We start from the raw sequence: 25,382 nt of genomic DNA, 5'->3' as shown, positions 1-25,382 counted from the left end.
GGTACTTTCTTCCATAGTCCCAATGTGAATAGTGTTCCTCAATCAGTAATGATATTTTTTGGGAGGCCGTGAAGTTGGAAGACCTCTCAGAAGAATGTTTGTATAAAATCCCTCGTGTTGATATCTTTTCTGACCAGAATGAAATGACTCATTTTGGTCAGACGATCCACCATGACCAGGATGCTATCGCAATTTTCCGATGCCGGTAGGTCCTTGATGAAATCCATAGTAATTGTTTCCCATCGTTGTTCGGGAACTTCGTCTGATTTCTGTAATCCCTATGGTGCGTGTTTAGCCGTTTTTGTCCTTTGGCATATGTCATAGTTTTTGACATATCTTTTGACATCTTCATGCAGTCCTGGCCAAAAGAATGACGTCGTGATGAATTCCGTGGTTTTAGCCATTCTCCTGTGTCCTGCCATTCAGATATCATGGTGTTGTCGTATGATGTCTGTCCTTATCTCCTCCTCTTTCGGGATCCCTTGTTTTCCGTCGTACCACATATTTCTATCCTTCCATTGGCATAAACTCTGAGCAATTCCTTTCATCTCCTTTTTTCCTTCCTTCAATGCTTCTCTTATTGCCTGAATTGTTTTGTCTTTCTCGTTTGCATTCTCAATTTCCCTTTCCTCTGTTGATGTGAATTGGATAACCTCTATTGCTTCAAAGTAGGTTTTTGGTAATAGTGTTCATGTTTTTTGTTTGATTCTTTCATCTTTCTTTTGTTTTTAGTTTGTCACTTGCAATTCTTGTGAGAGCATCTGGCTTTCCGCTCACTTTGCCTGGTCGGTATTCGATTTTGAAGTTGTATTTGCCGTGGTGTTCCATCCATCTTATCTGGCGGTCGTTTAGTTCTTTCGTAGTCCTGAACAGGACCAAGTTGTTGTGATCGGTTAGAACTTGGACTGGATGGTTATTGTTCAAAATGTATCTCCTCCATTCCTTTAATGCTTGAACTATTGCTAATAGTTCATTGTTTGCAACATCGTAGTTGCACTCTGTGGACGTCATTGTCTTGGATCTGTAAGACACTGGCCTCTATTTTCCATCGTTCTTTTTGATGAATAGTATTGGAGATCCTCCTGATGCGAAAGAGTCCCTGATCCATCCTCGCTTTAAGTTTTGCTCGATGTACTTCCTAAGTTCTTGGAGATCTGCTTCTCCTAGTAGGTATAACTTCTTGTAGGAGATTTCTTTTGTTTTTCCCGTTTTTTCGTCTTTGTCTAGCTGAATTCCGTGATCGATTCCTGGTCTTCGAGGTGGTAGCTCCGTAGCTTCCTCTTCTTAGAATAGGTTCATGAATTGATGGTATTCCTTTGCAACCAATTCTTTCCATCCCTTTTTGCTTTGGTATTTCTTATCCTGAATTGTTAGCTCCGTGCTGATGTTGATCTTTGCTAGAACTGCTTTTTCGTCTTTGTATGTCCTTTTGAGAATTCCTGTTTTATCTCCACTTCGATAGTACCATCCAAAGGCTTGTGCTGTGATCTCTTTAATCTTGATCCTTTTTGTTATATAGGGCTGGTTTTGGTCCATGCTTCTAAATCTCTTGTCTCCTCTTGTGGTTTCTTCCAGTTGATCTACTTCGTGCAGATCCTCTTTGTTGATTTTTTCGATTATCAACTGTGTGATTCGATCGCCTTTATGGACTTTGTAGTCCTCTTAAGCCAGGTTGGCCGGGACCACTTTGATTACACCTGTATAGTCAATGTCGATCACCGCTGCCATGGTCATTAGTCGATGTTTGACTGGTAGACCACTGCGGGGTGCTATTCGTCAATAAGTGCCTTGTGGTAGTCCGATGGCTATTCCTGTTGCTATCGTTGCCTGCCTATTGGCAGGTATCTTGATTCCTTCGTTGGCGCACAGGTCATGTCCTGCTGCCCCTTTGGAACTCTTAGTAGGTACTCTTGCCTCTTGGTCCAGTCTTTGTATCCGGACTCGCTTATCTTGCTGCATCTCGGCGAAATTTGCATGCAAAGTTTCTTCTTCCACTTCGCGTATCGGTGTCCAGTAGACTACAGGCGAACTGTTGAGACATCGTGTTGTACATAGTTCGCTTGTAAATATCCTCTTGTTCTTGTTCCAATTGATCGTCAGATTATGCTTTGGTAACCATGGCATCCCTCGGACTATCTCATGGTTTTTGAGATCTGCTACCTGAAAGGTTACCATTTCCCTATGGCTGTCAATGTCCATAGGTACTGTCACTATATGGATTATAGGACCCATAGCGCTAGGCTTTCCATCTGCTAAATAGGCTTGTCTCGCTTTCTTTGCTAGTTTGGTGTGGAGGCTGTATTTGTCGCAGATTTCTTGGTCAATGAAATCTTCGGTAGCCCCAGAGTCGAGCATTGCATATATTGTTGTTTCTTCGTTTTCTTCGTTGTATATCTTTGTTTTGATCATCACATGGTCTCCGTCTTCTTCCCCTCTTTACATGTGTAGTGCCGTGTAGTAGTTCGCTACCTTGATGGGTTTTCCAGGTCCACATCTTGGGTCTCCCAGACTACTGTTTACTGGGGACCCTCGTCGTTTTCTGCCGGTGAATCTTATACGATCATTTCGCCAATCTTGCCCGTTTTTGGATTTTGGAAACAATTATTTCCAGCCGCTCTGATCTCTTGGTATCTGCTGTCGGGTCACCTTCTGCATTCTCGTATCCGATGCCCTGCTTTTCCCCACCTTAGGCAGAGTTTCTCTTTCATTCTTCTGATGTATTCTTCCTTAGACAGGTTTAGAGCAAGTCCTGTTCTTGATTTGTCTAACTCCATTGGCTCGCCTGGTGGTAATGCTCGACTTTCTCCCCAAGCTGCTTGCGGTTTGCAGGTTCCATCCACGCTACTGGATGATTGGACCACCCTGTAGGCTATAGTGGTTTCTGAGTTGCTTCGAACCATGTTTAGTTTGCTTTCCTTATCGATTGTCCATCTTGCAAATCGCTCTGCTGTTGTATAGCGTAGGTCGGAGATTCCCCATGCCTCTCAGAGTCTCTCGCTGCAGTTTCTCAGGAAAATGATGTGGAGAATAGTATCATCAAACTGGGCTTCGTATTCCAATAGTCCGTATTCATTCCAGTATGCCGAGAATATTTGTTTTCCTTGTTGGAGTTTTTCCAGCTTTCGTCTTGCTGTTTCTTGGGCGTTGGGATCTCCGAATTGTGCAAAGATTGTCGCCTTGAACTCTTCATATGTGACTTATTCCCTCTGCTTCCTTCCATCTTGGAAAGGAATGATCCATTGCCCTGCGAGTCCTTTGAGTAGATTCCATGTATGGAATCTTGATCTCATCATGGTGATCTCCATATTTCTTAACGGCAAAAAATCCTTCACATTGCGCTAAGAATATTCGTAGCTTGTCTGCGGCTCCTTCGTCTGTGTCGGGCTCCTTTGCTTTCGGTCATTGGACGTTTCCTTGTCCTGTGTTTCGTGTTACTGTGAGAAATACCTGAAACTGATTTTCAGTCATTCCAAGTATGCTAGTTCCTGGTGCCGGAGTGGCGGAGGCCAGTAGCCCAAGTACTGCTGATCCCGACATTCTCTCGGGTCATGGAGTTCCTGCAGGAGAGCTATCGACTGGTGATCCTTTCTCTGGGGTTACTGGGCTTGCTGCTCTCAAGGGTTTTGCTGAGATGTGATCTAGGGCGTCGCTGAATCCTCTTAGGTTAAGGTTTTGATCATCGATGTCAATATCTCCTTCCCTGGCTGGATTGAAGGATGCCATCTTATATCGGTTGGCGTCGTACTAGGTAACACTTTATAATATAACGATCTCCCTTTGGACAGTTAGTTCTTAGTGACGGGAAACAATACTTCTCTTTTCTGTCTTCTTCTTTCTTCGTCTTACGATAGCTCTAGGCCTCTGCCTATATTACCGATAGTACAAGATCTTTGTCTTCTATCGGAAACGCCTATTGTAAGCTTTCTCTAACTCGTCTTCATGAAGAACCTTCCTTGGCCTAATGATAACGTTGCAATAAAGATAAAGATTGTAAAGGTGTTTTATATTGGTTAAAGTAATAAGTAGGAAAAGTACTTAGAATAAAGTGTGAAGAACAGATCTTCCTCGGCTACATCGGCCTCCTTATATAGTATTCTTCCCGCCCATAGTCATCTGACCTAAAGTGGTCACATGTACAAAACCAAATCATAACAAACTAGTCATGTGACTAAAGTAATCCCATGCTCAAAACCCATGACCTCATAGCGAGGTCATGTACAAAAACTCATAAACTAATCATAACACAATAAATAAGTCATATGCGCGAAACCCATGACCTCAAAACGAGGTCATGTGTGAAACATAACTCATATGTGCAAGGCTTACCCGCAAGGCACACTTGCAAGGCATACTCACCCGGTGCACGTCCTATGACTCATATTTGAGCGATGTGCGCAAGCATCACAAATCCCACACATAACAAATCATATGACCTGAATGAGTCATATGTGTAAAACAATAACATACCTGTGACTCATAACCATGTGTCATGTGAAAGCCTCTTTCATGCCAAGCCACATTCATGACAGAGGGTAAGATGGAGGGAAGTGGATGACAAGTTCAATAGGCTTCAGAGGTTTATATGCTTGGCTGGACGGGAACTATTGAAGCTTGGAGAAAGAGCCTAACGGGACTCAGGCTTAGGGGGAGAGGAGCTAATGTCATGAATGTGGCTTGGCAAGGAAAAGGTTTTCACATGATACATGGTTATAAGTCACAGGTATGTTATTGTTTCACACATATGACTTATTCGAGTCTTATGATTTGTTATGTGTGGGATTTCTGATGCTTTTGCACATGGCTCAAATATGAGTCATGGGACACGCGCCTGATGAGTATGCCTTGTGAGTGTGCCTTGCGGGTATGCCTTGCGCATATGATTATATTTCGCACATGACCATGTTATGAGGTCATGGATTTCATGCATATGACTCAGTCGAGTTATATGACTTGTTTATTGTATTATGATTGGTTTATGAGTTTTTGTACATAACCTCGCTATGAGGTCATAGGTTTTAAGCATGTGGCCACTTGGTCACATGACTAGTTTTTTATGATTTGATTTCAAACATGTGACCATTTTGGGTCACATGACTATGGGCGGGAAGAACACTATATAAGAAGGCCAATGCGGCCGAGGAGGATAGGTTCTTCATGCTTTATTCTAAGTACTTTTCCTACTTATTACTTTAACGCATCTAACATACTTTTACGATCTTTATCTTTTATTGCAATAATATTGTTACACCAAGGAGAGCTCTTCATGCAGAAGAGTTAGAGAAAACTTACGATAGGCATTTCCGATAGAAGACAAAGGTCTTGTACTATCGGTAACATAGACAGAGGCCTAGTGCTATTGTAAGACGAAGACAGAAGGAGAAGAAGAAGAGAATTATCGTTTCCTGTCACTAAGAACTAACTATCTGAGGAGGGATCGTTACAGTACCTTACTTTCTGCAGCATCTTCCCATTCTTCTAGGACTGATTCCAACATAGCATGCCGACACCTTGGTTGTCCCCTTTCTAGTGCTTTAAGTTTCTCACGCACTAGAGATAAGGTATTGGATATATGCGTTTGATCCCTTTAAACGGTGCAGGTAAAGTAAACATAGCGGTCTGCCTCTCTTTCTTGTCTGGTACCAAGGTTGGATATCAAGTTTCAAATTGCTTGATTCTGTTGGGTCTGTTGTATTCTAAACTCCTGGAAAGCTTATTCCAAAGTGAGATCTCACTTGAAAGCTTCTCACTGCAGTTGAGCTGTTATCCTCTCGTGATGCTCTTGTTATGCATCTTGTACTGCCAGTTTAGCAGCTATTTCCCTGTTGATCCATTCTTGGATTTCTCAGATATTTTCTTCCACCACAGTAATCTGATGTAACATAACGGCTTTGTCATTGTCATGTTTATCTTGTCCTTCCAGTAATTTTTGCTGTACTTCTATCAGCTCTCATATGTTAGCTTGTGAGTCATCTGACAGAGTTTCGAAGGCAATATTGGCAGTATTAATACTGGTTGAAATATCGTGCTGTATTTAACCAATGACTATTGCGACATGAGCAGCAGGTCTTACTATGTCTGCTGCATGTGTTAGAACATGGTATAGAGGGTCCTGAAATGAGAGAAGGTGTACTAGAGGATGGTGAAGCAATAAAGATTTTGCCAGCCCATCCTCCCAAGGGCTTTCAGAGAGCCGGAAGGAGAGAGGACGAACGACTGACAGTCATAGAGTGGCAATCTCCAGAGGTATCCATTGGGTCCCCTGGAGTAATCTGCTTAGGAGGTTGTAATATCTCCTTTGCTCATTTGCAAGCTTCTTTTTCTTGTACGCAAGCTAGTAAGCCTGCATTTTTGGAAGTTTCCGTTTGGGTAGGATATGCAGTAGGATATTTGGTGGCTCAGCTGTATCATGTGGTAGGAAAAGGTAGGTAGATAGGTAGAGAGTCTTAGTAACAAGGAGATTTAACAATATACTATTAGGCAGAAACAATCTGGTAGATTTTAGAATTGTCTGGACCAACCAATATTGGTTTGGGAAGATGGAGATTGTCCAAGAAGGCTCAAATTCACTCGTTTTATTTATGACCACTAAGAGCGAAGTAAATTTGGTAAAGTAAGATAGAATCGGAAAAGGAAAGCAATCTTATATTGTTAAGGTGTCTACTCCGTTGTTAGTTGATGTCTAAAGCTTGGGAGGCACTTCGATATATATATCCCGTATCTGAGTATTCGCGGACGCTCTATATTTACCATACAACTATGTACTTCTTTGATTATAACTTGGAACTATACTGTTCCCAATAGTAGTTATCTAATCTTTAGAGTCTTTGGTCTTGTGGCCTAATTCTTAAGTTGAACTGAGCTGGCCCCAATTGTCTCTGTCATTGATGAAATGATCAGTTTCATCTGCGGGTTGCATTTGCAAAGGTAGTCGTAATCGCAACATTTTTTCAGATCATCTGACTTTAAACCTACATAACTCCTTACTCAACTGATAGATATTTTCCAGGAAACTTCTTACTAATTCACAGAAAGCTATTCTACTGGATTGACAAATATTCTCTCAGTTGGTAACACTTGGTTACTCTTGGTAACAGGATTTCAATCACTGTTGTAGTATCGGAAGTTATCCTCGTAGCTATAATGTGTTCCGAAACCTAGTTGCAATACTCTGTGAAATCCAACGGTTTCTATGGTAGTATTCCTCGGAGTTCTAGACTCTTTCAGATTTAGTAGGGTGGATGTGAATGTATTGGTCTCTTGCTAAGATTCTTAACCATTCAATACCATCTCTTTGTACGAAAATATCCCATTACTTATAGTTTATGCTACAGGTATTACATCTTTGAAGCCTAGTAACCTACTGAGTAGTTAACGGATATACTCTGTTCTACTTCTCAGACCAAGCCGAGAGTCCCCTCTCATATATCCTGCGAATGGGATCCAGTTGGACGGACGGCAGCGACGTATATAGTGTTATTCTAACAACTTCAATTCCCTGGTATTATAGTCACAGGATGCAACTGAGATTGATATGTCAGATAATGTGCAGGCCCCGTTAGGGAGCTTGAGGGGGGTGTTGGTGTCCTGAGATTCTGATTCCATTTGGAGTTACCCTACTTAGGGCAGTTCCTATGTATCAGATCTCGGTACTTCTAACATAAGCTCCCACCTCTTAAGACTTTGCCTTAAATGTCTTTTGGATACATATAAAATAAATTAAAAATTAAAAATTAAATTAAACAATTATTTATTAAATCTTAAGCATTAACTCCTTTAAGACCCGATGAGAACAGAGTGAAAAACCTTCTGCATTTGCTTGGCCCTGATAGGAAAACCTTTTTCCTCCTTGTCCTTCCTCTGCTAGTCTTGGTATGTCTGGCTTATCCTGGTGTAATTTTTCCACCATTTCCCTTACATTATACATACCTGTTACTGCCTCCCAGGTGTTCTCATCTTCAGAACAATGTTGCCACTTAACAAAGTACCATAGTTTACATACCTCTTGGTAGTGACTGCGTATTGTTTTTTGGTAGAAGCCTATTTCGCCTTTTACAATTTTCTCTATTTCCCATTGTAAGTCACTCTCAATATCCTCCAGCTCTGGGACATTATTCCCAGTTTGCGTCTATTGACTCCCTGTCAGGGTCTAACAGAGACACATAGAACACTAGGTGTATGTTACATTTATTCGAAATATTCTGTTTGCAGGCACGATTTCCCCGTTTATCTAAGATCATAAAAGATCCATATACTTTTAGACTAAGTTTCTTTGACTTCTAATATGTATGAATTTTCTTTGCATTTAACATTACTTTATCACCAATTTGGAAGTCTGGTTGTTGCTTGGACTTCCTATCATAGTATTTGGTCATAGCCTCTCGTGTTTATTGGAAAGATTGCCTTGCTTACTCAAGAATCATTTTTATCTAGTTTACATAAAATGTAGCTCCTGTATTTTACGCCTCACATTCCTTTATCTATCCCATCTTGGGATGAAACTCATAGTTTGTATAGAAAGAGGTCATCTCCTGTGGATTGGTTGCAGAGTTATTGTAGGCATGTTTGGCTACAGGTAACAGTTGGTACCAATCATCCTGATTATAATTGACAAAACTTTGCAAATAACCTTGCCACACTTGGTTGGTCTGCTTAGTTTGTCCATCAGATTGTGCATGGTATGCTGTAGACTTCCTTCTTTTTTTATTTAGTGTTTTTCACTGTGATTTCCAAAATTCTCCAGCAAACTTCGAATTTATATTTGAAACAATTTCTGTTGGTGAACCATGTAATGTCTATATTTTTTTATAAAAACTTTAGCCACATTTTTTGCGGTAGCTGTTCCTTCCAGCCTAATGAAGTGGGCCATTTTGGTAAACTGGTCAACTACTGTTATGATTTAGGTACAACTTTCACTTTATAGTAACTATATAATAAAGTCCACAGATATTGATATCCATGTTGTATAGGATATTGACCGTAGTTGTAGTAGACTATATTTCATGTATCCTGGGGACTTGTTATATTGACAATTAATGTACCATTATACCTAATTGTTCATCCAATCTGCTAGGCCTTTCCAATTGAAGTTCTACAGGATTATTTTGATAGTTTTTTCTTGTCTGAAGTGTCCTACTATTTTACTATCGTGATACCCTTCAGCTATTATTGTATAATGGTCCTGGTTTTTTGGTACAAATATTCTTTGCTTGTAATAAATCAATTTGTTGGATAGGGTCCAGTCTTTTGGGAAAGGTTTACTATTGTCTTATTGCTTTTCCAACTCGTTTTTTCTTTTATGCTATTGTCTATCACCCAGAATGGCTTTTAGGATTTGCTCTAAGAATTCTGAATTGAATTTCTTCAATTCCTTACACACTGGTATTATGCTAGTCATAAGGGTTTGTTCAGGTACTTTGGTTGCATCATACCGGTATATATTCTAGTCTATTAATGCATGTAGCCATCTAACTACCGGTTCTAATTCTCAGATGGTTATAGCTCTTATCACAATGTCTGTACTGCCGAATCCTAATATGTCTCTTGCAGTATCCTATAGGTTGTCTATTTCTATCATATCCACGGTATTATTGTTTTCAATTACTAGCTGGGCAATTGGATCACTGGCTTTAGTGTAACAGTCTGCGTACTGTTGGTTGAATAGAACACTTTGAGTTTGCCAGTATAATCTGCATCGATTATGCCGGTACTGGTAGATATAGTACTTTTGACCACCAAACCACTTCTAGGAGCACTCTTTCTATAAGTTCCAACTAGTAGTCCGATTGTGATACCAGTTCCAACAAGTAACTATCCCCGTGATGGGACTATATCTTCCTGCATAGTGTAAAGATCATGGTCTGCTGCCATCTTTAAATCTTTAGTAGGTAACCTTACTCTTGTATCTAACCATTTTACTTGAATCACAGGATTCAAGTTGTTCCAATTTGCTGTTTCCTGTATATTACCAGTGCTTATATCATCTGCTATGCCACCAGTTATTAAGCATATTTGAATTTGCCCTTCTACGGTTCTCATTACAGAACTGATTTGGAAATGTTCGGGCTTCAATATCTCTTGCTTGTGATGTGCAGCTTCCCTTTCAGAACGGTACTCTGGCCATCGACTGTGTGCATCAGGTTTGCCACCTCCCATACCTGCGTGGTAAACAATTTTAAAGCTGTAATCTCCTAACTTCTAGGTTCAATGGATTTGGTATCCACTCTAGACCTTTCGGGTGAGGAAATATTGGAGATTTTAGTAATCAGTATAAATAGTTATTGGTTTTTTAGTTCCAAGCAGGTATTAGTATCATTCTTTAAATGCTTTCAATATCTCTAATAGTTCTTTATCATGGATCTTGTAATTTCACTCTACGGAATTTAGTTTACAGGAGTGGAAAGCTATGGAATGTAGTCTTTCTTCCACAAACTGAGAAAGGATGCAACCTAAAGCAAAATAGCTAGCATCCATTTCCATCACTATTTCTCTTTCTGGGAAGAAATGATTTAAAATTGGGACTGTGGTAAACCTTCTCTTAAGCTCCTAAAAGGCTGTTTCCTATTGCGTGCTGCACTGAAACTTCTTGGGATCACCCTTGAATGTCGCTGTAATTGGAGTACAAATTTTTAAGAAGTTCGCTATGAAGTGTTAGTAGATGTTTGGAAATCTTTGGAATATCTGGATCTCTGTAACAGACATAAGTGACTTCCGGTTTGATACTGAATCTACCTTTCAAGTATTCATGGATACCCTATTGACAGCTATCATATGGCCTAAAAGCTCCTCCACTTTAAAGTTGAAGAAAGATTTTTTATAGAAATTGTAAGTTGAAAATCTGCTAATCATTGTAACACTTTTGTTACTAGTTCGATATGTTCCTTCATATTTTTGGAAGAGATGAGAATGTCATCCAAATAACATACCACTCTTTAGTTCAGAAATTCCTAAAAGACCTTATTCATTATGTCCTGAAATATGGCTAGAGGGTTGGCTAATCTGAAAGATATGACCTTATATTTGTGACGTCTATAATGTTATCCGAAGGCAGTTTTCTATTCATCCCCTTCCTTGATTCAGATGAGGTGATAACCATCTTTTAAATCAATTTTTTGGAATAGATGCTAGCTCTTACTACACAATTACGTAATTCCAACATTAGTGGTAGTAGATATCTATTTAAGATAGTTTTCTTATTTACATTTCAGTAGTCCACTACTAGTCATAGTCTTGCATCTGTATTTGGTGTAAAGAGGATCAGAGTACCAAAAGGCTATTTAGTTTGAGTGATCTTTCCTTGTTATAGCATATCCTCAAGGTATTCCCATAGCAAATTCAGTTGTTTATCGGACACAGGATAAATGGGTCCCTAAGAGGGTGTTACTCCTCTGACTAAGTTAATTTCTTGATTGAAGATTCTTCTAGGTGCGAATTTTTCTGCAGTTTGCGGGAGAAATAGCTTTCTGAATTTCCAGTAGTGCTTTGGGAGACAATAGAAGTTGATTTTCATTAGGATCTTCTATGGTTCCAATTCTTCCTACTGGGATCACATTTTTATCATAAGAAACTGTCTTATCATATTCAAACATTTTTGATTCCTTCATCTTCTTCTTCCATATAAGATTTACATTTGGGATTTTTGAATTCCCACTTTATATGTTCTACAATATTGGATAAGGGTTGTTCTGAATAATGCCACTCAAAGAGGATTATCATCCCATAGTTGCCTGCTGCTGCAATTTTGCACACAACTTCAGACATATATTTATTTCGATATATTTCAAGCCAAATAGGACACATGTAAAACTTTCCTCCTAAAGGAGTTGATACTGCATTAAAGCCTTGAATGTTGACCAGATTGAGTCTCTTTGTGAACGGAATACTTAGTTCCTTTTCTCGTTCTTTGTTGATTAGGAACTTATTAGATCTCGAATCAAACAGTACTTGTACTGCCGTTTTAACATGTCTGAGGTTTGATAATTACTGGAATGTTTGCTAATGTGCCCACACAGTTTCAACCACTTAGGTCTCCTCAGACAAACATTTTTCCTATAGTATATTGGGCAGCCTACTACTAGCAGTCTTTATCCTCTTCTGAGGAGTTCCCAAACCTTCTACCTTTTCTACCGCTGGAACCAATCTATGAGGTCTCTGCCATCGTTCAAATATCGTGGTAACAAAGGCCAGGTGCATAGGGCTAATCGGCTGTCTCTTTGATTACCTTCCAGGGCTTATTCTCCACCCTCGCTTAACTGTAGACAGTATCCTCATTTTATTGAGCTCCATTTGGTACCAGTACAGCACCTAAGAAGCAGTAACTACAGGTAAGATCTGGATATCTTGTACCTATTCCTGGTATAGGTAGAAGATGTGCTTTACTTTTTCTCTAGATCCTTCATCTTAGCCCTACTGTCGCTCCCTAAGATACCCTTGGTGGTGTCTATTTCCTGTCTAGATTTTAGTCTTTATCAGAGACCTTTTAGCTTCCTGGTCACTTGGCTGACTACCCTAACGAACATGCATCCAGTCATTTGGAACAAGCTTGAATTACTCCCTTAGAAAGTATAGAGGCAGCACTAATGTGTACAGTGCTCTTTATTAATCTCCTAGAGCTTGCGGCAAGAAGGGTGCATGTACTTCCACTCAGATCATAATTGCAAGGTTGATTCATTTGCTTCAATGTACTCTTATGCTGTTGATTTTAATTCCTAAACAATATGTCTCTTCTAGACTATCCGAACACCATCATTGTTGGTACCAATGAAATAGCCTAAGTCATATCTTCGTCTTCGCCCAGTTCTCAGAGTTTGTTACCTCTTGCAACTTGAGCAGTAGAAATCCTTCTGGGATGGTGAACTACTGCCACCATTCTGGACCTTGGTCTCTTTAATGGATGGTCATCTGCCCTGATCCTAGAAACCTGAATTTGGCCCCAGGAGGTTTTGTACTCATAGTTTTTCTTTCCGCAACGAGCGTAATTGCCCTCCAGCTTTCTTTCATCAATAGTTCATTGGGGGATTTCTTTGTGGGCCTTTTTGAAGTTTGTATGTGTTAACTTTGTAGTCCCAGTAGACCTCTTTACTGGTTTCACTGGCTCTGGTTCCTGCTTTCATTTTTTGGAGGGACCACCTCCCTTTATAAAGGTTTTCTCTCTTTTTACATTGGGTTGACTCTTTTCAGCAGGACTTTTGTTGGAGAATGTTTTCACTGGTTTTAGTTTGTCCCAGTCCAGGTGGTCCTGTTCCTGTTGTTCCTCCACATTGCTTCCTACTTCCTAGACTGCCTTTTCCTATTTAGCGTTAGTATCATATTTATTCAGAGAAAATCACCATCTAATCTTAGAAAGCAAATTTCTGTCTACCACTATACACCAGGCTGGTCCTGTTAGTTGAGTGTGTAGATTCAGGTGATGCATTTTCCCTGTGAAGGCCTGAATATCATTTTTGTACTCAACTGATTCTATGTCTCGTATGGTTTTACGTCTTACTTCAAGAGGGGCATACCAACTTGTAAATTCATATTAAACGTGAGTTTTTGAACACAGTTCCAGGTCTTGTTCTTCTCCACTGAGGCCATTTATTACATGCCAATACCATACTGCTATCAGGCTAACCTAATCCCCTTTTGTTCTCCCTAGAGTATAGATAATAGCTTCCCTATCATCATCCCAAATCCTGAGATGGCATTCGAATTCATCCATATATTGAATTAACTCATGGTAGATGTATTGACTATTCTTTGCTTGCAAAAATAGGGGTGGGTCTGCTTAACAGTCTAGGCCAATACTTCTGCAAATACATCAGCTGTTCCACATTGTTCAGAGATTGCTTCCCATTTAAATCTGGATGGTCCTCTTTCTTATTTTCCTCTATTTTCATCATCAGCCCCGTTATCACTCCCATCATCAGAATTGCTGCCCGGAATTATCGGAGTGGAGGGTTCTCCTTCTCTTTGTTTCCCCTTACCCTGGGTATAGGCTTCTTCAGATTTCTCCCTTTCTGCAGCGTCTTCCCATTCTTCTAGGACTGACTCCAACATAGCATACCCACAACTTGGTTATCCACTACCTAGTGCTTTGATTTTCTCAAGCACTGAGGCTAAGATATCGAATATTGAGTTTGATCTCGTTGAATGGTACAGCTGAATTAACTATAGCTTTCTTCCTTATCTTCTTTTTCGGCAGCTCGATTGGTTGTTAAAGTGAGTAATACTTGGTTCTGTTTAGTCTGTTGTACTCTGAACTCTTGGAAAGTTCATTCCAGAGTGAAGTCTCATTCAAGAGCTTCATGCTACAGTTCAGTAGTTACCCTCTCATGATGGTCTCTTCATACATCTTGTGCTGCCAATTTGGCGGCAATTTCCCTGTTGATTCTTGCTTGGATCTCTTGGACGTTTGCTTCTACCACAGAACACTCATGTAATACAACAGAAATCTCACTGTTATGTATGTCTTCGCCATCCAGTAATCGTTGCTGGACTTCTCTCAGCCATCATGCGTTAGCCTGAGAGTCGGCTGATAGAGTATCAAAGGCAATATTGGCAGTATCAATACTGGTTGAGATATCCTGCTAGATTTTACCTATTACAATTCATACCCTAGCAGCAAGTCTTACAAGATCTGGTATATGGGTATTCGGATGTGAGATGGTAGATCGCGAAATTGGAAAGGGCTCTTGAGGATTGTATGATACTATAATCTTTACATACATGTACTCTGATAGGGTTCCCGAGAGTTGGAGGGACTGAGAACAAATGACTAAAAGTTGTCGAATTATCATCTCTAGGGGTATCCATTGGTTCTCCCAAAGTAATCTGCTTAGGAGGTTGTGCCATCCCTTTTGCTCGTTTATGAGCTTCTTTTTCTTGTGGACTGGCTGTAAAGTACATGTTTCTGGAAGTTTCTGTTTTTGTAGGATATATGGTAGGACACTTGGTTTCCTGGCCATGTCCTGTAGTTGGAAGGAGTAGGTAGATATAGAGCCTTGGTAACAAGGAGATCTAACAATATAATGTTAGGTGAAGACAACCTGGTAGACTATAGAGTTGTCTAGGCCAACCAAGATTCATTTCTATAAACAGAGATTGTCCAGTAAGGCTGGGATTACACTCGTTTTGTTTATGACTACTAAGGGGGAAGTAAAGTAGGTAAAGTAGAATTGAATCATGAACACAATATTACATTGTTAAGGTCTCTTCTCCGTTACTCAATGACCTTTCATCAGCTTAGAGGTACTACTTCTGTCAAAGTATTCAGTATATAAATTACTAAAATAAGTTTGACCTCAGTGGGAGTTAAACACCTGACCTTACAAATCAATACATAGATCATACCAAATAAACTAGTATACGGTGTCTAAAAGCTTGAAAGGTACTTCGATATTTATATTTTGCATCTGAGTATTTGCGGACTACATCTATTTATTATACAACTATGTACCTTTATGATTATAACTCGTGACTTCAGGTATCCTTCACGGTGCGAACACCCGGAAACCCTCAAAATCACCATACTCTCTTCAGTAACTACAATATAGGTAACTAGAAATCATACTATTCTCAATAGTAATTATCCTATTGTCAGAGTCTTTAGACTTATGGCCTAGTTCTCAAGTTGAACTGAGTTGGTCTCAATCGTCCCCATCATTGATGAAATGATCAGTTTCATCTGCGGGTTGTATCTACCAAGGTAGTCATAATGGCAACCATTCTAGGTCGCCTGACTTCGAACCTTTATAACTCCCTACCTAACCACCAGATATCTTCTGGAGAACTTTCTACTAATTTGTAGGAAGCTATTCTACTAGATTGACTGGTAATCCCTCAGTTGACAATCCTTGGTTGCTTTGGGTAACAAGTGTTTCAATCGCCATTCTAGCATTTAGAATTATTCCCGCAGCCACAATGTATTCTAAAACCCAGTTGTAATACTCCATGAAGTTTATTGGCTTCTGCATTAGTGTTCCTCAAAGTTCTACACTTTTCTGTTTATTGTAGGGTTGGTGCAAATGTATTGGTTTCTCATTGAGATCATTTATCATTTAATACCATCTCTTCATACGAAAACATCCTATTTCCTACAGCTCATATGAAATACGTCACATCTTTGAAGCCTAGTAACCTTCTAGATTGTTTGCGGATATACTCCATTCTACTTTTCAGACCTAGTTGAATGACCCATCTCATATACCCTGTGAGTGGGATTGAGTCAGACAGACAGTAGTAATATATACGGTGTTATTCTTATATCTTCAATTCTGTAGTATTATAGTTACAGAATGCAACTCAGGTTAATATGTATAATAATGTGTAGGCCCCGTAAGTGGACCGGAGGGGAGTGTTGGAAACCAGGAATTCCAATTCTGAGAGGAGTTACCATACTTAATGTTGTTCCTAAATATTAGATCCTAGTATTCCTAAGATATTGTGAGCAGACGGTGGGCTTCTGGTGAGGGGAAAGGAGGAGTGATAGAGAAGGAGGAGTGGAGCCTTGATGTGGCTGGGTTTCTTTTGCGTGGAAGGCAGACCATCCTAAGAGCCACCAAGCATTGCTGGTATTCAATGAGACATTAGATCAGTGGGAGGTCCGACTCACAATAGAGGATGCCAGCAGGGGCTTCCATGAAGCTGTTGGTTATTCAACTCTGGATGTATCTTCAGAAGACCGCTAGGCGGTTCATCATAGAGGCTGCAGGGGAGAAGAGGTTAGCCCCATAGAGTAGGATAGGGGACAGCAGAGAGGTGCCATTTCTCAGGGCCTGAAAGTCTTTTCAGTATGGAGAACACACCTGGGACCATAGCCAGATGCTTTGAAAGATGGGTATTGTTAGCCTAGCAGAGAGAGCAGGAAGCAGGTTCAAACCAGTAGCTAAGCTATCTAATTACCCTTGTGGGGCAGAAGAGGTGTCCATCTATAACTGTAGGGAGGCTGGAGGGGGGGGGGCCCTTCTGCAGAGGAGCTGTACAGGAGGTCCTTTTTTTTTTTTTTTTTTTTTTATAATCATTTAGTTACTTGTTTAAGGTACAAGAACATCGCATGTAGCGCTAGCTATGGCGTTAAGAAAACCCCTCCACCCCAGGCCAAGAGAAAACCCGTACCTCCAAGACACTCCAGTATGGGCCCAACCGTACACACTCTAAGGGCGATCAACTCAGGTGCCCAGCCCGCAGGCATCACAACTTGAACGCGAAAGGGTCTTGCCTAGAAGTCAACCAAAAGCCTAAGAAGATTTCTCGCCCGAAAGAAAGCCCCACCCACTAACTACATGTAGCCAACAGGAAGGAAACCAAACAAGCTAGGCAGGAAAGCATAAGGAAAAACTCCATCCCATAAACTACAAGACCCGTAAGGGCCACAAAGGAAAACAACCACTGCCCACTGTACCACCAGATCTGCTGTTATTTAAAGAACCGCCCCCGAAGTAGGCGACCAGTGACGAGTCCTAAGGCCGAGCGCCCCCAACAAGCTAAGCCACGGAAGTAGTGCAATACCATGTCCCACCAATCGAGAACAGAGGCCACGGTGCCAGGCCCAAGGAATGGATGCTAGGCAGAGGGGATGCCGCCCAGCAGTAGGATGCCAGCCGAAGATCGACCACGGGCAGGCAGCAGGCCGAAACCCCTGAACACCACGCGGCAGAGGGAGGAGGTAGTAGGGTACCAGCCAAGGAGGGAAGGCATCAGGATGCGAGCCGACACGACCGAAGTGGAAAGTGGAGGTAGGGCCTAAGGCCCCAGTGTAAACCCGACCGTAGACCGAACTGACGTATTACCGCGTCTCTCATATAGTCCCTTGTTCCCCGTGAGATAGCATTACTTAGTGGAAGGGATCCCACCGGCGGTAGGGAGGTGGAAGGGTGAGTTGAGGAGGACAACCAAACTTGAACCGAGCGACTAGGAGGGTATGGTCAAATCTCACCGCGAGACAGACCCCGAAGTTACTAGCCAAGGCATTCCCCAACGGGAATCGCGCAAGTGGGGAGAAGGACATCCACCACTGCCAGCACCGTCTGGAAACAAAGAGAGGAAGCCGACCGTGCCGAAGCTATGTGAGCCCCTATTCGCAAGACAGGACTACAGGGCGAGCCCAGATAACTCCCCCATCAAGCAGGCAAGAGACAAGCAAGGCCAAAGCGGGAGAGGATGGAAGAGTTAACCGTGCCCCTAGGCAGGAACCATTGAGGGGGCAGAGGGGAGTTGGGGGGGCCCACGATAGTTGATGTGATGTTGCCAAACTATGTGGGAGGAAAATAGGAGCGATGGAGCGTGCTGTACGGGAGGTCCTTGTTTTTTTTTTTTTTTTTTTATAATCATGTATTTATTGTTTAGGTACAAGAACTCGCATGCAGTGCTAGCTATGGCGTAAACAAAACCTTAATCCCAAACAAACAAATAAAAGAAACCAAACCAGTGCCTCCAGCAAGTACGAACAACCTATATCGCAAAACACATAATAGCTTACTATAAAGGGAAACATTTAACCTAAACTTAAAATGAAATCATACAAACAAGGAAATCAAACAAGTGTGCTAACTTCTCCGGGCCTAGTCCGAAGAGGAGGAGCTAAGTGAGGAAGTGGGGCGCCCGACAGGGCTGACCCCAGAGGGGGGATCTCTGAATGCAGGCATGTCCGGGGGGAATCCGGTTGAGGTGGCGGAGATGTACACAGAAAGGCCGTAAAGCAGTGCCAGTGAAGGCCAGATGGGCTCCCCCTCGTCCAGGCACTCGACCCCTAGGAGGTGGGCATCTCTAGCTCTGGCGCGGGAGGGGCAGCTGAGAATGGCATGGTGGAAAGACTTGGGCTCCTCCTCGGAGTAGGGGCAGGTGTCTGGGGCATCTGGGTCTCTCCACGAGTGGTGGGCGGCCAGGTAGCTTTTTCCTGACCTAATCTGGTAGATTCGGCCTGCCACGAACTTTCTCAGCCCCATGAAGGAGTGGGGCGACAGTATGGGCGAGTAAACGTATCGGGGTGGAGGTGGGTACTGTCTGGACTAGACATTTAGGAGGAACTGCCAGCAACCCCTTTTAAGGGCCGGAAAGGGAGGGCCTTCAGATGCTGCTGGGGGCAAGGGTAAAGGAAGAAGGGCAGGCGATGCTGGTGGGACGCGAGAAAGACCACCAATGAGCTTGACCACTCTGTGGGCTATTGCATCAAGTGGAAGATACCTCCTTACGGGAGGGGATGGTTCCGGGGTTCTCCGGTTCAGAGGTCTGTAACCCGGAGTGAGCCCTATCGTTAAGGCTCGGTGGTCCTCCAGGAAATGGTAAGAGGACATCGCAGGGAAGGAGGAGTGCAGCCGCGCAGTAGCCGGGTTCCTTTCTGGGTAGAGGCATACCATCCTCAGCACCGCCAGGCATTGGCGGCATTCGATGAGGTATTGGACCGGGGAAAGGGCCGATTCGCATGGGAGGATCCCGGTGGGGGTCTCGGAGAAACAGTTGGTGACCCACATTTGTACTTGTCTCCAGAAGACAGCAAGGCGGTCTGTCATGTTGTTTGAGGGTGAGAAAGGTTCCACACCGAAGAGTAGTACAGGCGCGATGAGGAAGGATGCTAGCCTATGGCAGAGGAAGGGGGTAAGTCCCTTACCAGGACCCGAGAGCCTTTTAAGCATGGAGAATGCACCTTGGGCAAGGGCGAGGCGCTTCAAAAAATGAGTGTTGGTAGCCCACCAGAGAGAGCAAGAGGCAGGTTCGAACCAGTGGCCCAGCCATCTGACCACCCCAGAGGGGCAAAAAAGGAGTCCATCTATGATGACGGGGAGAGTGGACGGGAGGTCCCTTTGTCTGGGCGTCCTCCAGTGCATGAGTTCAGTTTTGGGTACAGAGAAGGAGACCCCCAGTCACCTGCCCCTTTGAGTCAACATCTTAACTAGATACTGGAGGCGTTGGACATTCCTCCAGTAGGAGTTGGAGGCAACAGTAACCGCAAAATCGTCCACATATGACAAGATTAGACCACGTGGTACCGGAAAGTGGAGGGACGAGACGTAGATGACAAACAAGAGAGGAGAGATTGGTGAGCCCTGCGGGGTGCCCACCTGAACTGATTTGAAAATTCTGGGCGAACCCTGGAAGACAAGACGGCATTGCCTGTCTGTCAAGAAGGACCTAACCCAAGAGCATAGGTACGGTGGTATGCCTTTTGAGGGTAGCATATGGAAGAGGTCATTAGGGGAGATATTATCGAAACCCCCCTTTATATCAAGGAACAGGGTGGACATGACTAACTGGGGACGTTGCAGTGTCTGGACTTCGTGTGCCTGAGACGTACAGGCATCAAAGGTGCTGAGCCCCGGAAGGGATCCGCACTGATGGGAGTGGAGTAGGTCAAGCGATCTAGCCAGAGGTGAAAGGCAGTTTGCAATTACCCTTTCCAGGATCTTAGAGACTGTTTCCAGGAGGACGATAATCCAGAAGGATGCAGGAGTGTCATATGAGGGTTTGCCAGGCTTGTCTAGGACCTCTCCATGCGCTATCTTGAGTGATGCCGGGTGGAAACCAAAAGAGACCAGTGGAGAGAGGAGCTCAACCAATAGAGAGGGACGGGATTCATTAATCTTTTTCCAAACAGAGGCTGTACAGGAGGTCCTTTTTTTTTTCTTTTTTTTTTTATATAATCATTTAGTTACTTGTTTAAGGTACAAGAACATCGCATGCAGCGCTAGCTATGGCATTAAGAAAACCCCTCTACCCCAAACCAAGAGAAAACCCATACCCCCAAGACCCTCTGGTCTGGGCCCAACCGCACACACTCCAAGGGCAATCAACTCAGGTACCCAGCCCGCAGGCCTCACGACTTGAACGCGAAAGGGTCTCTCCTAGAAGCCAACTAAAAGCCTAAGAAGATTCCTCGCCTGAAAGAAAACCCTACCCACTAACTACACGTAGCCAATAGGAAGGAAACCAAACAAGCTAGGCAGGAAAGCATAAGGAAAAACTCTATCCCGGAAACTACTAGACCCGTAGGGGCCACAAAGGAAAACAACCACTGCCTACCATACCACCAGCTTTGCCATTATTTAAAGAACCGCCCCCAACCAGCTATGCCACAGAAGTAGTGCAATACCATGGCCCGCCAATCGAGAACAGAGGCCACGGTGCCAGGTCCAAGGAATGGATGTTTGGCAGAGGGGATGCCACCCAGCAGTAGAGTGCTTGCCAAAGATCGACCACAGGCAGGCAATGGGCCGAAACCCCAGAACACCACACGGCAGAGGGAGGAGGTAGTAGGGTACCAGCCAAGGAGGGAAGTCAGTAGGGTGTGGGCCGACACGACCGAAGTGGAAAGTTGAGGAAGAGCCAAAGGACCCAGTGCAAACCCGACCATAGACCGAACTGATGTATTACCGCGTCTCTCATGTAGTCCCTTGTTCTCCGTGAGATAGCGTTACTTAGTGGAAGGGATCCCACCGGCGGTAGGGAGGCAGAAGGGCGAGGTGAGGAAGGCAACTGAAACTTGAACCGTGTGACTAGGAGGATATGGTCAGATCTCACCGCGAGACAGACTCCGAAGTTACTAGCCGAGGCATTCCCCAACGGGGATCGTGCAAGTGGGGAGAAGGACGTCCACCACTTCCAGTGCCGCTAGGAAGCGAAGAGAGGAAGCCAACCGTGCTAAAGGTAAGTGAGCCCCTATTAGCAAGACAGGACTACTGGGCGAGCCCAGATAACTCTCCTATCAAGCAGACAAGAGACAAGCAAGGCCAAAGCGGGAGAGGATAGAGGAGTTAACCGTGCCCCTAGGCAGGAACCATCGAGGGGGCAGAGGGGACTGTGGGGGCCCACAATAGTTGACGTGGTGTTGCCAAACTATGTGGGAGGAAAATAGGAGCGACGGAGCGTGCTGTATGGGAGGTCCTTAGACCTTGCTATTTATACAAACACCTTACCCAATCCTAACCCTTTGTGACTTATACCTTCGCATCACTATACCCTATGACTCACAACTGTGAGTCATTTGAGATCCTCAGTTGACTCATATGAGTCAACTGTGCAATATACCTAAACCAATCATAATTCTTATAACAAGTCATGTGTGCTAAGTGTATCACATGTGTGAGACTTGTAACTTACAGGTATGAGTCACAGGTAAAGTCATAACATCATATGACTCATAATTGTAAGTCATAGCATAATAAATAAATAAAACACTAATGACTTGTAAGTGCGAGTCATGTGAAAATATTTGTTCTACCTCTTCACTCTACCTTGTCACAATCCAGTTTGTGACATTGTAGCTGAAACAGAAACCTCTGTTATGCCTCAGAATATGTTTACTGGCCTGAGATGAGAAAAGACTTCAGAGATTTCGTCAAACAATATGAGCTCTGCCAGATAATGAAGGGAAGAACTCAAATGTAAGAAGAAAAAGCCCAGACCATCCAGTTATTATGTAAAATCTTTGAATTATTTGCTATCCATTTTACAGGACTATTAAACAAATCTGCCAGTTATGACTGTATATTTGTATCGGGAAATCCTTTCCCTGGATATACATCACTCATACTAATGAAGATTAACAACTCCTTTAAGGACACATAGAACAACCTTTAGTAATACCTCTTTACCCCCCATGGATGCCCGTTGTCTATTGTCAGTAATGCTGACACCAGTTTCACATTCAGGTTTTGGAAACAGACTTGGACATCTCTTGAAATCAACTGTCGAAAGTATCTGCTCACTATGCTGATATTTATCATAACTGTCACAATCGTGACTACCAAAACTACTACCCAACCTGTGTGACATTTTCCAAGCATACTCGGCATGCAGTTCTCACTACTATCCATCATTCGTCCATTCATCCATTAATTCATCTATCTGTGTACCTGTTCAGTTATCTATTTGTTCATTATCACCTCTCTGTCAGTCTGTTTGCCTATTGATTGCTTGGTTTATTTGTTGCTTGTTAATCCAACCACCCCTAATTGGTTTATTCATTTATTATTCATTCGTCAATCTGCTCATTTATCACCCATCCATCTATCCATTTTGCGTTCCTCTATCTGTAATGCATGGTCTTATTGAATTCTTTGAAAAAATGATGCGAGTATAGAGGAACATGAACACCCAGGAAGTTATTGGCTATCAGAAGTCTTTGTTTTCTGTATTTTTTTATTAGTAAGGGAAGTATAAAAAAATATTAGAGTACAGCAGGGAAATTAGAGTAAGGAAGGCAGCAGGAGTGTGGAAGGAAGTAGAAGCATGGAAGGTAGTGGGAGCGCAGAAGGCAGTAGGAGGGTATAAGACTCAGGAGAACAGGAAGACATTGAAGAGGCTTTGAGTGAGTCAGTTGTTTGATCTTTCGTTTGTTAGTAGGAGGACTGCACAGAGGAGATAGGAGATAGGTGTGGGAGATATAAGAGATCTGAGTGTGAATGTGATTGCAGAAAGGATGGGATAGGTGATCTTTTTCATATATTTATACTACTGTCTTTTCCTGTTAGTTTAGAATTGTTGAACAAGTGAGTTAATAAGTGGGTTGATAGAAAGAGAGAGAAGCAGACGGGAATTCTTTCTCAAACTCCTCTTGAGTTAACTACTACCTGAAAGCCTTAGCAATTTGTTTTGACTGCATGATAGTCTGTAATAGCTGACCTACTCCCCTTCCAGAATGGTAATTGTTAATTTACTATTGTGCTTTGATAAAATTAACTGTGATTCAATAATCGGTAGTAACTTACTTCTCTTCATCACCTCGCACTCTCAACAGTACCTAAAGAAATTGCTCTAAGTCAACTAAGAAGAAACCATTCTACTCAATTCTTTTTTTCAATAAACTATACCTTCTATTCTTCACAGTCATGCCAAAAAACCTGTTCTCTCCACACATCTTTCTGAGTTTACAAGGGGGATGATTCTTGGATTACACGAGCCTCAGATGAGATATCAGCAAATATCCCAGAACCTAATATCTTCTATGCTACTGTCAGAGACGCAATTACAAAATATCATCAAGAGAGCAAGGAGAATAAGGGTAGAGGAAGATATCCTAAAACTACCAAGTCACAGCATGAGGCTATGGTGGAGGAAGCTCTTAAAAATTGCCATACTACCTATTCTGACATTGCTGAGCAAGATGCTCCCAATGTTTCTGGTAAGACAGTTAGGAGAAGACTTGAAAAAAGGTATCTTAGAAAATGGATCATACAAGAGAGTGTTCAATTAGATGAAGATCTAGCTCAAGAGATGTTAGAATAGGTATTAGCTTATAGGCATTAGACAAAGGAGATGTGAAGAAAGAAGATAATGTGGAGGGATAAGGTAGCTGTAGAAAGGGGAGGAGGAAAGAGGAGAAAATGGGTTTTCAGATACCCATATGAGAAATGGAATAAGGATTTTGTTGAACCTAAGGCTAGGAGAGAGGAGAGAGGGATTAGCCAGATGATGACTAGTTGTTTTTATAGTCAAACTCATGGTCTTTTTTTGCCTGTTTTTCCTGATCCATCTTCCGCTAGGGGTGGAGTTACTAGGAAGTCAATTATTGATGTTTATGATCATTATGACTTTCTAGGGATATAGGACAATATCAGAGAAAAGGCTGGAGAAGAAGAAATATTTTTTATCATTGACAATACTAAGAGTTACTTGCCTTTTAGGAGATGGCTCAGAGGATAGGGAATTACATAAATGGAAATTCCTGCCTATTCACCAAATTTCAACCCAATTGAAAATAATTTGCCTCTAGTAAAAGGTAAGCTTCGCAAGTACTACCCTGAGCTATATCTTATGAATGATGATGTCAATGTAGTCAAGAAGGCAATAGTAGAGGCTATCACTCATTATTGGGAACTTCTTGACCTAAAGGTTTTTGATACTTTAGCTGGATCAATAGTGGATAGAATAGAGGCAATTATTAAGGCTGATAGATGGTATACCAAATATTAATTTCTACAATGTATTTACATCTTTTAATTTTTTTTTTTTTGGTTTTCATGATAGTAGATTAGTGGGTGAGTGTAGTTATTATCACTAAAGATTTTCCTCGTTTGAATTGTGGTTAATTTTGTGCACACACAATAGTTTTGCCCTAGAGATAGATTTTCATTCAACTACCAAAGTTATCTACTTGTATACTATAGTAATTGCAGAACTTGAAATTATCAGCTGTTAGTAAGCAGTGTCCTGTTCCTAATTAATAGCTTACCATCAGTATTAGTAGTCTAGTATCTCATACATACAGTTCTGTTAGCTTTTTATGACTATTTTTTTTATATAATTTACATCTTGATTTCTCCCTGAATAAGATTATACATATCTAAGTAATATAAGAGTCGAAGCTTACTATATATTTTCTCTATCTATAATAAGTATGTTATTGATAATATAGTATTAGTAGTCTGTACCTGGACTTACTCCATCTACTCATCTCTGATACACGGCGATGT

This window comes from Tuber melanosporum (genome assembly GCF_000151645.1).
Source record: "Tuber melanosporum whole genome shotgun sequence assembly, scaffold_14, strain Mel28".
In the NCBI taxonomy this organism is placed as follows: domain Eukaryota; kingdom Fungi; phylum Ascomycota; class Pezizomycetes; order Pezizales; family Tuberaceae; genus Tuber; species Tuber melanosporum.
Note: the sequence above shows the minus strand (reverse complement) of the source record.